We start from the raw sequence: 12,778 nt of genomic DNA, 5'->3' as shown, positions 1-12,778 counted from the left end.
TCCTGTCCTTTCCTCTCCTCTCCCCACCTTTCCACTCTTCTCCTACTGTCTTCTCTCTCTCTATCCCCTGAACTTTCTAAAGTTGTAGTTCAGCATTCTTTGTGCCATTTTGTAGATGTTCAACCTTTGGCAACTTTTTAATTGTTTTTATGTCTCAGTTTTCTCATCTAAAATATGGAGAAAATGAATGTGAGTTTTAAAAATCACGTGTTTTGAGAATATTGCTTCTTATCATATTGAGCAAAGAAATGAGCAATAAAAATGGTTTCTGGAATCTTGTGTCAACAAATTTGCTGTGATTCCCTATCGTGTCACCAATGTTTTTGGTTTTACAACTTTGAACAGCCAGGTTCAAGAGCAGTTATACTCTCAAGCTATTCATGGTATTGATTAGTTTCCTTTTATTCATGTTGTAGAACATGACACCTAGGGCTATCTCTGGAGGAAATTTGTATCTATGTATCCAGCGGTCCCAGGTGAGTAAATGAAGATGAACCTGTTGATATAGCCTTGTCTCCTGGTTTCCAGAGGGTGAAAACTCCCTGCTAGATGTGTGTTGTGTGTTGTGTGCTAGAAGTTGTCTTGTGCCACTTTACAGAATGTGGAGTGTGAGGGATTGTCAGTATTCTGCAAGCACCATCACAACCAAGCCATGGCCAAGGTTGGGTGTGGAGACCATGTCCTAACGTGAGACAGACTTCACCCTTGATGGAACCCTGGGGTGCCATGGGTACCCCCAGAGTCAGTCACTGAACTGCCACTAGGGGGTGCCATACGGACATAGCTATGCTGGAGCTCAGTATTTGTGACCCTGACTCTGAGACGATCCAAAGCTAGCCTTGGAAGCTCTTTGTGTAGATGAGAGAACTGCTGAAAAGGAAGAAAGCTGGGGGAAATCCAGAAGGAAAGGTCTTTGATAGAAATAATAGTGATGATAGCTCTCATTTATTGAGCACTTAATCAAGAGGCAGGTATGGTTTAAGTGTATTGATCTTGCTTATCATCACAATCACCCAATGAAGACCTTCATTTTTTTCATAAAACAGATAAAAAGGCGCCTAGAGAAGCTCACTCAGGGTTATGCAGTTTTTTTTTTTTTATTTGACAGGTAGAGTTATAGACAGTGAGAGAGAGAGAGAGAGAGAGAGAGAGACAGAGACAGAGAGAAAGGTCTTCCTTCTGCTGGTTCACTCTCCAAATGGCCACTACAACCGGTGCGCTGTGCCGATCCGAAGCCAGGAGCCAGGTGCTTTCTCCTGGTCTCCCATGTCGGTGCAGGGGCCCAAGCACTTGGGCCATCTCCTGGGCCACAGCAGAGAGCTGGATTGGAAGAGGAGCAACTGGGACTAGAACCTGGAGCCCATAGGGTTATACAGTTTTAAGTGGAGGAGCTGGTGTTTAATCCTGGGCCATCTGAATGCAAATTCTGCTTCACCTGCCTTCTTGCATCTCAACCCTGGTAATGCAGAGTGGGGAAGCACTGAGGTTATCTATTACAGAGAACAATGTGAAACAGCAGTAGGGCAGGTGGGATGGAGTTCCAAAGGCCCAACAAACCTGAAATGTATCTTTGCATGTATCCTCCTATTCTGGGTGATTTGAGCCAAAGTTCGATGTTTCCAACTGTCATCCAGTTACTATAGTTGTAGAATGTGGAATGGGTTTTTGTGGATTGTTATCTGTCCAGAAAAAAAGTCTTTGCTGGGAGAAAGAAGTTGACGGAGTTCAGGACATACCACCCCAAGTAGATTGCTTTGAACTTCAAACCAATGGCACACAGGGAACTGCAAACGCAGGGAAAGGCTTTCTCTGAACTTTCCTTTTCTGCCTAAAGATAGGCCCTCCAAAAGGAACTCAGTTGTCATTAATCCTTTCTCCAGGAATCTTATCAACCAAGGAATGAAGGTGAACCCTTTTCACAGGAAAGGAGACTCAAGGTCAACAGTATGCTTTGGCATAGGGTAGCATCTATTCTTCTGGAGGTCCATTCATCTGTCCCCCAAATCAGTCACTCTTTCCTGAGTCACCTACATGCCCCTGCTGTCTCCCCTGTGGAGAGTGTATATAAGTTTCTGGATCTCCCTGAGTATTGCACAATCATTTTTCTTTTGTGTGCTGTTCCTGTGCATGTAATAAATTTATATACCTTTTCTCCTGTTCATCTGTCTACCAAGAGCTTCTTTCATAGATTTGGTTATTGAACCCTTACAGGGTAAAGAAAAAGTTTTCCCTTCTCTACAAGGGTAAAACAAGAACCTGTGAGAATCTGACTCTCTCTGATTTTCCTATCAGACAGAGATTCTGGCAACACTGAACGTACATATGTCGGTAAGCGCAATTCCAGACTAGAGATGATAGAAGTTGAATCATGCACATTATCTGAGAACTGTTGCTTGAAGGAGGTGTCTCCAGGTCTGAGGTCTTAGAGGAAAAGCCTTACCTTGTGTTATGCAGGTGCAGCTGAAGTTATGGGAAGAGAGGACGTGTCTAGGCTGGAACCTTGGGGATAATCAACATTTAAAAAGCAGATAAGTTGGATACTTTAAGGAACCCTAGAAGGTGTTTGTTGAAAAGTAGGGAAAAAGTGGTTACCAAGACAAAAGAAAGAAAGGAAATCAAATACTCCCCAGAAGTTTACTAAAATATGAACTGAAAAGAGTTCATTAGATTTTTTAGCTCCGATTGTTGATAATTTTAACTGTTTTAACACAAGTCAGATTCTCTGGGGCCATGGAATAAGGTAAGCAGAGTAAATGCTGAGGGCCGATGGCTTTCTTCTGGGCACTCTTTTATGACACGTGTGGATAATGAAAGCAGAGGTATGAGAAGACGCCTGTTGAGAGCAGAGCATTCCTTGATGGGATCACAGCTAACGCGTGAATCCAACAACCTTGCTGATAGGAGACTAGGAATGACTCAGCTTGATATTACATCCAGTTCAGGACGTCCCAGTTTATGAATTTGGGAGGAGAATCACCTCAGAGGTTATAGGATCCTAACACAAGAGGCTGATTAGTGAGTAGGATGACCCGCTTAGGTACGGAGGCTGCCACTTCTCAGAACAGGCAACGCAGTGAACATGAACGAGAACTCCAGCTGTACCATGAGAAATTGAGTTTAGAAATCAAGATTTCCTGACACTGATTGAACGTTCAAATAGGCTATAAGAGTTCATAAGAAAAGTCTTCTTAGAGGCATCAGAAATGTGACATCTACAGTTTTTAAATAAGATCTTGAAGAGTAATGCTGAAGGTGATCTTGATTAAGCCTATTTGGGAGAGAGTAGTTGGCCAGTGGCTACGTTAGTTAAGAGGCTGTCTAAGCACCTCCCAACAGCTGTGTGCTGTCTCTTGCCAGCTGAGTTGAGCTGGTTTGACATGGACTGGTTGTTTGTAAGCCCCAGAGAGCCTTTCTGTATCTTAAACCCCAGAGCTGCTCACAGTACATCCTGTGCACTTCAAGTGTAGACGTAAGTAAATTTTAAAAATCCATCTGGCGTGAACTGATTCTAGAATTCTAGAATGTAAAATAATTTGGACAAAAGCAAAATTAAAGTGGAAATCTCAAAGTACAACATGTTCTCGTGTACTTTGGAGGCCACCAAATCTTTTTATTTTTGTCTCAAATTGAACTGAGCGGGTGGACTTGTTGGATAGTTTATATACTATTAACTATCTGGCAGCACTTTGAACTTTACCTGCCCTCACCCCCAATTATATATTTATTTTTGGTGGAAAATAATAGAAATTAACCATGTGATCTTTTTCCCAATACCTTTATGTTTTCTTAAGGATTTTTTGTTACTCTTCTATTAATTAAATTAATTTATTTGAGAAGCAGGAGGGAGAGAGAGAAAGTGGGAGAAAAAGAGTTATGATAAATTAAATTAATGTATTTGAGAGACAGAAATGAGTGAGGGAGAGAGAGAGAAAGAGAGAAATAAAGAGAGAGAGAGAGAGCACACATTCCTATCTGCTGGTTTACTCCTAAGTACTGCAATAGCTAGGCCTGGGCTGGGCAAAGTCAGGAGCCAGAACTCAATACAGGTCTCCCATGTGGGTGGTAGGAATTCAATTACTTGGGCCATAAATTCTGTCTCCTCGGGTTTGCATTAGTAGGAAGTTGGAGGTGGATATTGAACCCAGGTTCTCTGATATGGAATGTGGGCATTGTAATCAGTTTCTTAGCTGCTAGTCCAAATGACTGCTTCATTTTGCTGTTTTAAATAAGCAACAATTTTATGAAAAATCTTTACAATGATATTTTTTCATACTTTGAATTAGTTTATTGATATAATTACCATATCAATAAAAATCTATGTGAAATGTGTTGATACAGATAGTATCAAACTCAAATACTTGTAAAAACAGAAAAAAAGAAAGAGAAAGTTTCACTTAATATAAACTTTGTTGTCATGATGATCCCTAAGTTTAATATTGTGGTAAGTTGGGAAAGGATGTTGATTTTTCTTTTACCTAATATAAATAGTTATTGAACCAGTGATAAACAAGATAAGTAGGCATTTCCGTGGCTAACTGTGTTTATGTGCTTGTATTCATCCATGTCTTCCATTCCATCCCTATCTTTAGATTATATATTTAAATTACTACCTTCAGAACAAAAACAAGGATAAAACACTAGTTAAGGCAGTAGTAAAAATAACAGTTGTGCTGAATAGATAAATTAGCTATCCTAGATTCATTAATTCATGGTAAATCCAATAAACTCATTCATTCTCAGATTACTCAATCACGTGGTAGCCACTCTGTGTTAGGAAGTGTGTTAAGAACTGACGATGAGGAACACACGTGTTCCCTGCATTCCAAAAGCATAATTTGTGGGATAAATAGAAAAAATTGAGGGAAGAATGCTAAAGACACCATTGGAAAAACTGTTGGAACCCATAAATGAATTCAGTTGCAGGATCCTAAATCAACATGCAAAAACTGTAGTATTTCTATATGCAATAATGAAGTGACTGAAAAAGAAATTAGAAAGCAATTCCACTCACAATTGCCACACACATAAAATACCTAAGAATGAATGAAACCAAAGAAGTAGAAGATTATATAACATTGATGGAAGAAATTATAGAAGACACCAAAGAGTGGAAATTCATCCCATGCTCATGGGTTGCAAGAACTAAGGTTGTTAAAATGTCCATATTACCCGAATTATTTACAGATTCAGGGCAGTCCTCATTAAAATAATAATGCCATTCTTCACAGGAATAGAGAAAAGAACACCAAAATTCATATGGAATCACAAAAGACTCAGAATAGACAAAGCAATTCTGAGCACAAAGAACAAAGATGGAGGCATCACAACACCTGTCTTCAAAATGTCATACAAAATCTATCACCAAAACAACATGGAACTGGCATATAAGCCAGCAGAATAGAATATCCAGAAACTAATCTGTGTATTTAGTCAACTGATATTTTTTTATAAAGGTTCCAATAACATACATTGTAGAAGGGACAGCCTTGTGAATAAATAGTGTGGAGAAAACCGGATATTCATATGCAGAAAAGAAAACTATACTCCTCACCTCTCACCCTATACAAAAGTTAACTCAGAGGCCAATGTAGTGCAGCAGATTAAGCCACTGCTTGCAACACATCACATACTGGAATGCTGGTTTGAGTCTTGGCTACTCTGCTTCCAATCCAACTTCCTGCTAATGCTCCTGGGAAGACAGCAGAACATGGCCCAAGTGTTTGGGTTCATGCCACCCATGAGGGAGATCTGACTGGAATTCCTGGTTCTTGGTTTCAGCCTGGCCTAGCCCTGGCTCTTGCACCCATTTGGGGAGTGAACCAAGGGATGGAGAATCTCTCTCTCTCTCTCTCTGTCTCTCCCCCCTTCTCTGTTACTCTGCCTTTCAAATAAATTAAGTAAATGAAACTTTAAAAAATCAACTCAAAATGCACCAAGGACCTAAGTATAAGAGCTGAAATTGCCAGCGCCATGGCTCACTAGACTAGTCCTCCGCCTTGCGGCGCCGGCACACCGGGTTCTAGTCCCAGCCGGGGTGCCAGATTCTGTCCCGGTTGTCCCTCTTCCAGGCCAGCTCTCTGCTGTGGCCAGGGAGTGCAGTGGAGGATGGCCCAAGTGCTTGGGCCCTGCACCCCATGGGAGACCAGGAGAAGTACCTGGCTCCTGTCATTGGATCAGCGTGGTGCGCTGGCCATTGGAGGGTGAACCAACAGCAAAGGAAGACCTTTCTCTCTGTCTCTCTCTCTCACTGTCCACTCTGCCTGTCAAAAAAAAAAAAAAAAAAAAAGCTGAAATTGTAAAACTACTAGAAAGAAAAACTTTGGATAATAATTTAAGTCATTGGTATAGGCAAAAACTTTTTTTGATAAGACACTTAAAATACAGGCAAAAAAAGCAAGACTTGACAAATGGATTATATAAAACTTGAAAGGTTCTGCATAGCAAATGAAGTGATCAACAGAATGAAGAGACTGCTTACAGAATTAGAGAAAATATTTGCAAACTATTAATTGGATGAGTGACTAATATATACAGAATATATAAGGAATGCAAACAGCTGAATAGAAAAAAATCCAATTAAAAATAGCCTGAATAGATACTTCTCAAAAGAAGAACTGTAAATGGCCAATAAATATAGGAAAACTCACCATAACTGATCATCGAGGAAATGCAAATCAAAATCGCAAGATATCCCACTCAGAACAGTTATTATCCAAAAGACAAAAAATAGCAAATTCTAGTGGAGATGAAGAAAAAGGAAATCTTTACACAGTTAGTGAACATGAATAGTAGTATGGGTATTATGGAAAACAACTTGGAGTTTCCTTGAAAACTGCAAATAGAACCGTGAAAGTCCCCAGCAATCCCACTGCTGGGTATATAGTTAGAGGAAATGAAATCATGTTATTAAAGAGATATTTGCAAACCTGTTTACTGCAATAAGATTCACAATAGCCTAGATAAGCAAGCAACCAAGCTGCCCATTGCCAAGTGAATGGTTAAAGATGTTTATCTACACTATGGAATGTTACTAATCCATAAAAATGGGTGGTTTCCTATCATTTATGGCCACATGGTAATATGGGAGAGCCTTGTGCCAAATGAAATAAGCCAGGCAGAGAAATACAAATTCCTACATGTGCCTTCTTACTTATGGAAGCTAAACAAGTTGATCACATATACACAGAGAGTAGAATAGAGGTTAGAAATATAGGTAGTAAAGAACATAGAGAGAGACTGGACAATGGATGTGAAAACAAAGTTAGGTGAGAGTAATTAGTTCTAAAGCTGTAAGTACGGTAGGATAATTATTGGTTATAACACTTATTATGCATTTTGTAATAACTAGAGGAGAAGAGTTTCAAGATTCCAACCTAGAAACAATAATATTTGAGGAGATGGAAATGCTAATGACCCTGGCTTGACCAATCCATAGTGCATACATTAATTGAATTATCATACTATACCCTATGTAAGTACAAATACATGTCAGTTCCAAAATAAAAAGAAAAAAGAAAAAATCAACTTGCCCTAAATGAATGTGCTTATTAGTGGATCTTTAAGTCTGCTCTACTGATCTACATGAAACTACCCTTTGTAGTTTATATTGATAAGTCATTCAATTTTGCTTTTCTTTTTAAAGCTCATTTTGTTTACTTGATTTTCTGGGCATATCCACATTGACTTGAGGATCTGGGGACATGTCAATTTTTGTAAAAAACATGGTTGGGAATTTGAAAGGATTACATTGAATTGTAAGTCAATTTATGGCATAAGGTGAGCTCCATTATCATTGGATGTATTTCACTTTATTGACTTCTCCATTTTTCTTGGATTTTTTTGCTTGATGCTATTATAAATGGAATGCTTTTCTTCATCATATCGTCATTGTTGATTGATTTTATGTAAAAGTATAATTTAAAAATTACTATAAAATTTAATAATAGACATAATATTACTCTGTCTAGAAAAATAAGAGACAAATGAGTGTAATTATATTAGAAATCTTTGGGTTGCATGTGACAGAGACTCAACTTAAAGCAGCATGAGAAAAATAAGGAATTTATTGCCTTACATCTTACAGATGTTCCAAACAAAGAAAGTATGAAAAAGCTGAGAGTTAGCCAAGCCTTGGGGACAATAGGCAATAGTAATTTTTCTTAGGCCTGAATTTCTCTCTTGTACTTCTGTGTCTTACCTCCTTTGCCCCTTAGCATAGGCCAAATATATTTTGTGTGGTGGTGAACTCATGACTTCAAATTTTTCTACTACCTAAAAAAATTATCATTAATTATTTTTTGGAAATAACAGGTAGCTGACTTATTTGGAAACATCATTTTAGGTCTTTTTAAATGTTTTGTATAAAGGGAGGAAGAGAGAGAGAGAGAAAGAGAGAGAGAATTTCCCATCCACTGATTTACTCTCTGAATGCCTACAACAGCCAGGGCTGGGTCAGACTAAAGCCCAGAGCCTGGAACTCAATCCATATCTCCCACATGGCTGGCGGAGCCCCACTACTTGGACCATCATCTGCTGCCTCCAGGTCTGCATGAACAGAAAGCTGGAACTGGAAGCAGAGCTGGGACTCAACCCCAGGCACTCTGATGTGGGTGCAGGCATAGCAGCTGTTGTCTGAACTAACATACCAATCTGCCAACCCATCTTTGTCTAACAAATGTATCTATTTGAGAGGCAGAGAGACAAGGATAGAGAGACAAACAAAGTGAGACCTCTTGTCTGCTGGTTCACTTGCCACACTTGTACAGCTGCTGCGGCTGCCGGGCCAGGCTGAAGGCAGGAGCCAAGAATTCATTCCTGGTGTCCCATGTAATGGCAGGGACCCAACCACCTGAATCATCACCCACTACATTCTGTAGTATGTATTAGCAGGAAGCTGGTATTGGAAGTGGGCCTCCTAACCAACAGCTTAACTGCTGGTCCAGACACCTGCTTCTTTATTTTTTTTTTTATTTGACAGATGGAGTTAAAGAGAGAGAGAGAGAGAGAGAGAGAGAGAGAAAGGTCTTCATTCCGTTGGTTCACTCCCCAAATGGCCAATCCAAAAGCCATGAGCCAGGTGCTTCCTCCTGATCTCCCACGCGGGTGCAGGCGCCCAAGCACTTGGGCCATCCTCTACTGCCTTCCTGGGCCACAGCAGAGAGCTGGACTTGAAGAGGAGCAATCGGGACTAGAACCCGGCACCCACATGGGATGCTGGCGCCGCAGGCGGAGGATTAACCAAGTGAGCCATGGTGCCGGCCCCCAGACACCTGCTTCTTGACCTCAAGCTCTTGACCATCAAGTCTATGCTTTCATAAAGGAGACGGACCAACTCACTTTGAAGCTTCAGTTTAAAAAATCCTTGAGATGTTCTCCAATCACCCCAGTTCATGCTGAGTTCACATCCAGGTCAATCAGGTATGGCCATTGGGATAGGCTCAGGTAAGAATATGGCAGCTTTTAAAAAATTTAAGTTCAATTTATTTGAAATGCTGATAGGACACACACACGCACACACACGGGACGGGGGGGGGGCGGTCAAAGTCAGTAGCTTGCTTGGATGGCAAGACCTCCAAGGTGTGCGTCAGAAGAAATTCGAATTTGGAGTGAAGTGGAACTTGAACCCAAATACAGTTGTGAGCCTTTTCTGCTTCTTAACTTGCACTGAATGTGTCCCTGTGTGAGCTTATGAAATAGCTACGAGGACAGAGATGTGGAGGGCAATTGTGTAAGAAGAGTTGCACACCCATGAACCATATACATCCTAGCATTATGAGTGCCATGATAGAAATCAGAACTTGTATAAGCAGGTCATAAAATGAGGCTTATTCTATTTGGGGGAATCAGATGATGTCATAGGCAAGAGGTGAGACTTGCATTTGGCTTTGAAATTTACTATTCTTCAGGAGAATTATGGGTTTGGGGGAGTGGGTAGAAGATGTAAGACAGGTAAGTAGGAGTATTTGGGTATTTGGAAATACAGTCAAGGCCAGAGCAGTGAGGATACTATGTTTCAGATTTTGTTCTGTAGACAAATACTAAAATGTTGTTTCTGAAAGAGGCACCTAAAAGTTGCTTTACATTGTTTCCAAGGTAAGAAAAATAAACCATACATACATCTTGTTTTTCTGCTCTATCATAATATAGATGATATCATTTCCTTAAAAGTATGGAAGTTCAACAGAATATTTATGCATACACATTATGTGGAATACATATGATTTCTGTAGAAGTTATAAGTAATGCTTTCCCATAAACCTCGCAATGTTGACAGGTAGTGTTAAACATGTCAGAAAACTGGCCTTGACTCTGGTGTCTGACCTATGGAAGAGGGAGGAAAAAGGACTTGAGAATTGGACCAGAGGATTGGGAAAGGCAAGACCCAGACTATGAGGTGGCTTTGAAAATAAATGAATGGAAGGTAAAGATCAGTTTTAAATTGGAAATGGAAAAACCACTTCTAGGAATAAATGGTTCTAGGAGCCTAAAAACATGGAACCGAATGAGGGTGGAAACAGTGATGACAATAAGGCTTTAGGTACTTCTACCCATATCCACTAGTTGCAGAGTTACATTATTTTATTATTTGCATTAATTGGACTTGAGAATTGGAATTTATGGTCAATGGTGCTAAATCACTACCCTCTGATTATGGGTTTTCATGTATTAACAATTGTCCAGTTAATTAGTAACCGCGTTGGCAGGAGCTGTGTCTTTTGTCTTTCAATATGACTAGCTCAGTGTTGAATGCATAGAACAATTTGTTGATTTACCTCTAAAACCTGACAAGTACATTTTATAAGATATGGTAGATATATATATTATAGTAAAATACATTTTAACTAATGTCTCCACTGGAAAATTAATTTAGGTAATCAAGATTTTTCTCTCAATAGAGGACTGATTCCTCACCTTCATAATCAGTGCAGTGGACCAAGACCAATACACAGTGTAGAATTTTTAGATATTTGGTTTTGGTTTGAGAAAGATTTACTTAAAGGGGAGCATATTTCAGGAGGACAGGACAAGTTTCCTTGGCAAGTTTGATATCAAGCTTTTGTTTTGTTATACTTGATTATGTACTTTGGCTGCGGAAACCAAACATATGTTCCAATCCAATTTAGTTCCTGCTCAGGGTGGTGCTCCTTATTTGTTCAAGAGTTTCAGAAGTAATTTTTTTTTTTTTTTTTTGCATTTACTCTGAGCATTCGACTCCATGTATTTCATGGAAAACAGGCACTCCAGGGATTTGCGTTTGAGTCATTACTTTCATAGTAGGCTATGCTTTTCAGTCATTTTTAGTGTGGCAAGTTGCATGTTGTATATTTCAAAGGACAACATATTTTACTCTGTTGGAGTCACATGCAATGTAAATATGTTTCCTGGCATAGATACAGAAACGTCAGTTAGACTCCTTACATGTCAGGGTTTAAGAAAAATGCATCTGTTCACTATCTAATTCTATTAAATCTCTATCTTTAATTTAAAGTTCATTAGCATACTTCATACTTTTCCTAAGAGAAAAATTCTTTTAGGATCTCAGTGTATGTACTTATTCAATGCAGTTCATGAATTTAAAATCTTGACAAAGATAATCATAAATCTGAGGTAAAAAACAGTTTGATAAAGGAGAAATATATTCTTTTAGACTTAAAAATTGATTTCATAGAACCATGATATCAAAAATTGAGTCGACAAACTCAATTGTTCAACATAATTTCCTTCTGCATTTCTTTTCTTGTTTTAAAGATTTATTTATTTATTTGAAAGGTGGAATTACAGAGAGGCAGAGGCAGAAAGAGAAAGAGGTATTCCATCCACTGGTTCACTCCCCAAATGGCTGCAAATAGGTGGAGCTGGGCTGATCTGAAGCCAGGAGCCAGGAGCTTCTTCAAGGTCTCCCAATGTGTACAGGGGTCCAAGGACTTGGGCCATCTTCTACTGCTTTCTCAGGCCATAGCAGAGAGCTGGGTCAGAAGTGGAGCATCCGGGCCTCGAACCCAGTGCCCAGATGGGATGCTGGTGCTACAGACAATGGTTTTTATCCACTACACCACAGGGCCAGCCCCCCTTTTGCATTTCTTAAATGTTTTTCCTAATACGTCTGTTGGCTATGTGAATCATAGGATTCCCAATGATTTGATAAATGTGAAAATGAGGTTAATAAAGTTAGACTTGACAAAAGTCATCCAACAGTGAGTCACAAATGAGAATTACCCAACATAAATATGCCATTTCCCCTAAATTCTGATTAAGAAAAAAGAAATGTGCTTAAGACTTTAAGAAATTATTTTAACAAAAGAGTCATAGTAACACACTAATCAAATATTAGAGTTGGACAGAATGCTCCTAGCAATGACTTGGGTCAAGTCCTTAATTTTCAGATGAGAAAGATAGGCCTGGAGAGTTGACCTATCATGTGTTTATTCATCACCTGAGACTTTAGCCCATTATACACTGGACTGATCTATGATTGCCTGCTGTGAGAGCTCATAGCCACAACCCTCATCATCTGCAATGGAGTGTTACTGTGTGCCATTCAGTATGGGAGTGTTGTCTTAATCCTTTCAATAATCGGATGATTACTTTTTTTTTTTTTTTTGACAGGCAGAGTGGACACTGAGAGAGAGAGACAGAGAGAAAGGTCTTCCTTTTGCCGTTGGTTCACCCTCCAATGGCTGCCACAGCTGGCGCGCTGTGGCCGGCGCACCGCGCTGATCCGAAGCCAGGAGCCAGGTGCTACTCCTGGTCTCCCATGGGGTGCAGGGCCCAAGCACTT

General features: G+C 39.7%; 1 long non-coding RNA gene across 3 annotated transcripts in view; it reads left to right on the top strand.

The window, feature by feature from the left end:
* The window catches only part of LOC138843491 (uncharacterized), a 35,917-nt gene that overhangs the window by 9,593 nt on the left and 13,546 nt on the right, over positions 1-12,778 (top strand). Inside the window, exon 3 of one of the 3 annotated variants that reach the window (XR_011378257.2) lies at positions 417-476. This is a non-coding gene — a long non-coding RNA (uncharacterized LOC138843491). Of the gene's footprint in view, positions 1-416; positions 477-3,359; positions 3,470-10,273; positions 10,421-12,778 lie in introns of those variants that run through there. The other 2 variants (XR_011378256.2, XR_016211989.1) reach the window with 2 other exon arrangements.

This window comes from Oryctolagus cuniculus, chromosome 8 (assembly GCF_051225735.1).
Source record: "Oryctolagus cuniculus isolate XC-2025 breed Fujian yellow rabbit chromosome 8, ASM5122573v1, whole genome shotgun sequence".
NCBI classification, from domain to species: Eukaryota; Metazoa; Chordata; class Mammalia; order Lagomorpha; family Leporidae; genus Oryctolagus; species Oryctolagus cuniculus.
Note: the sequence above shows the minus strand (reverse complement) of the source record. Positions and strands in the feature narration are given on the sequence as shown.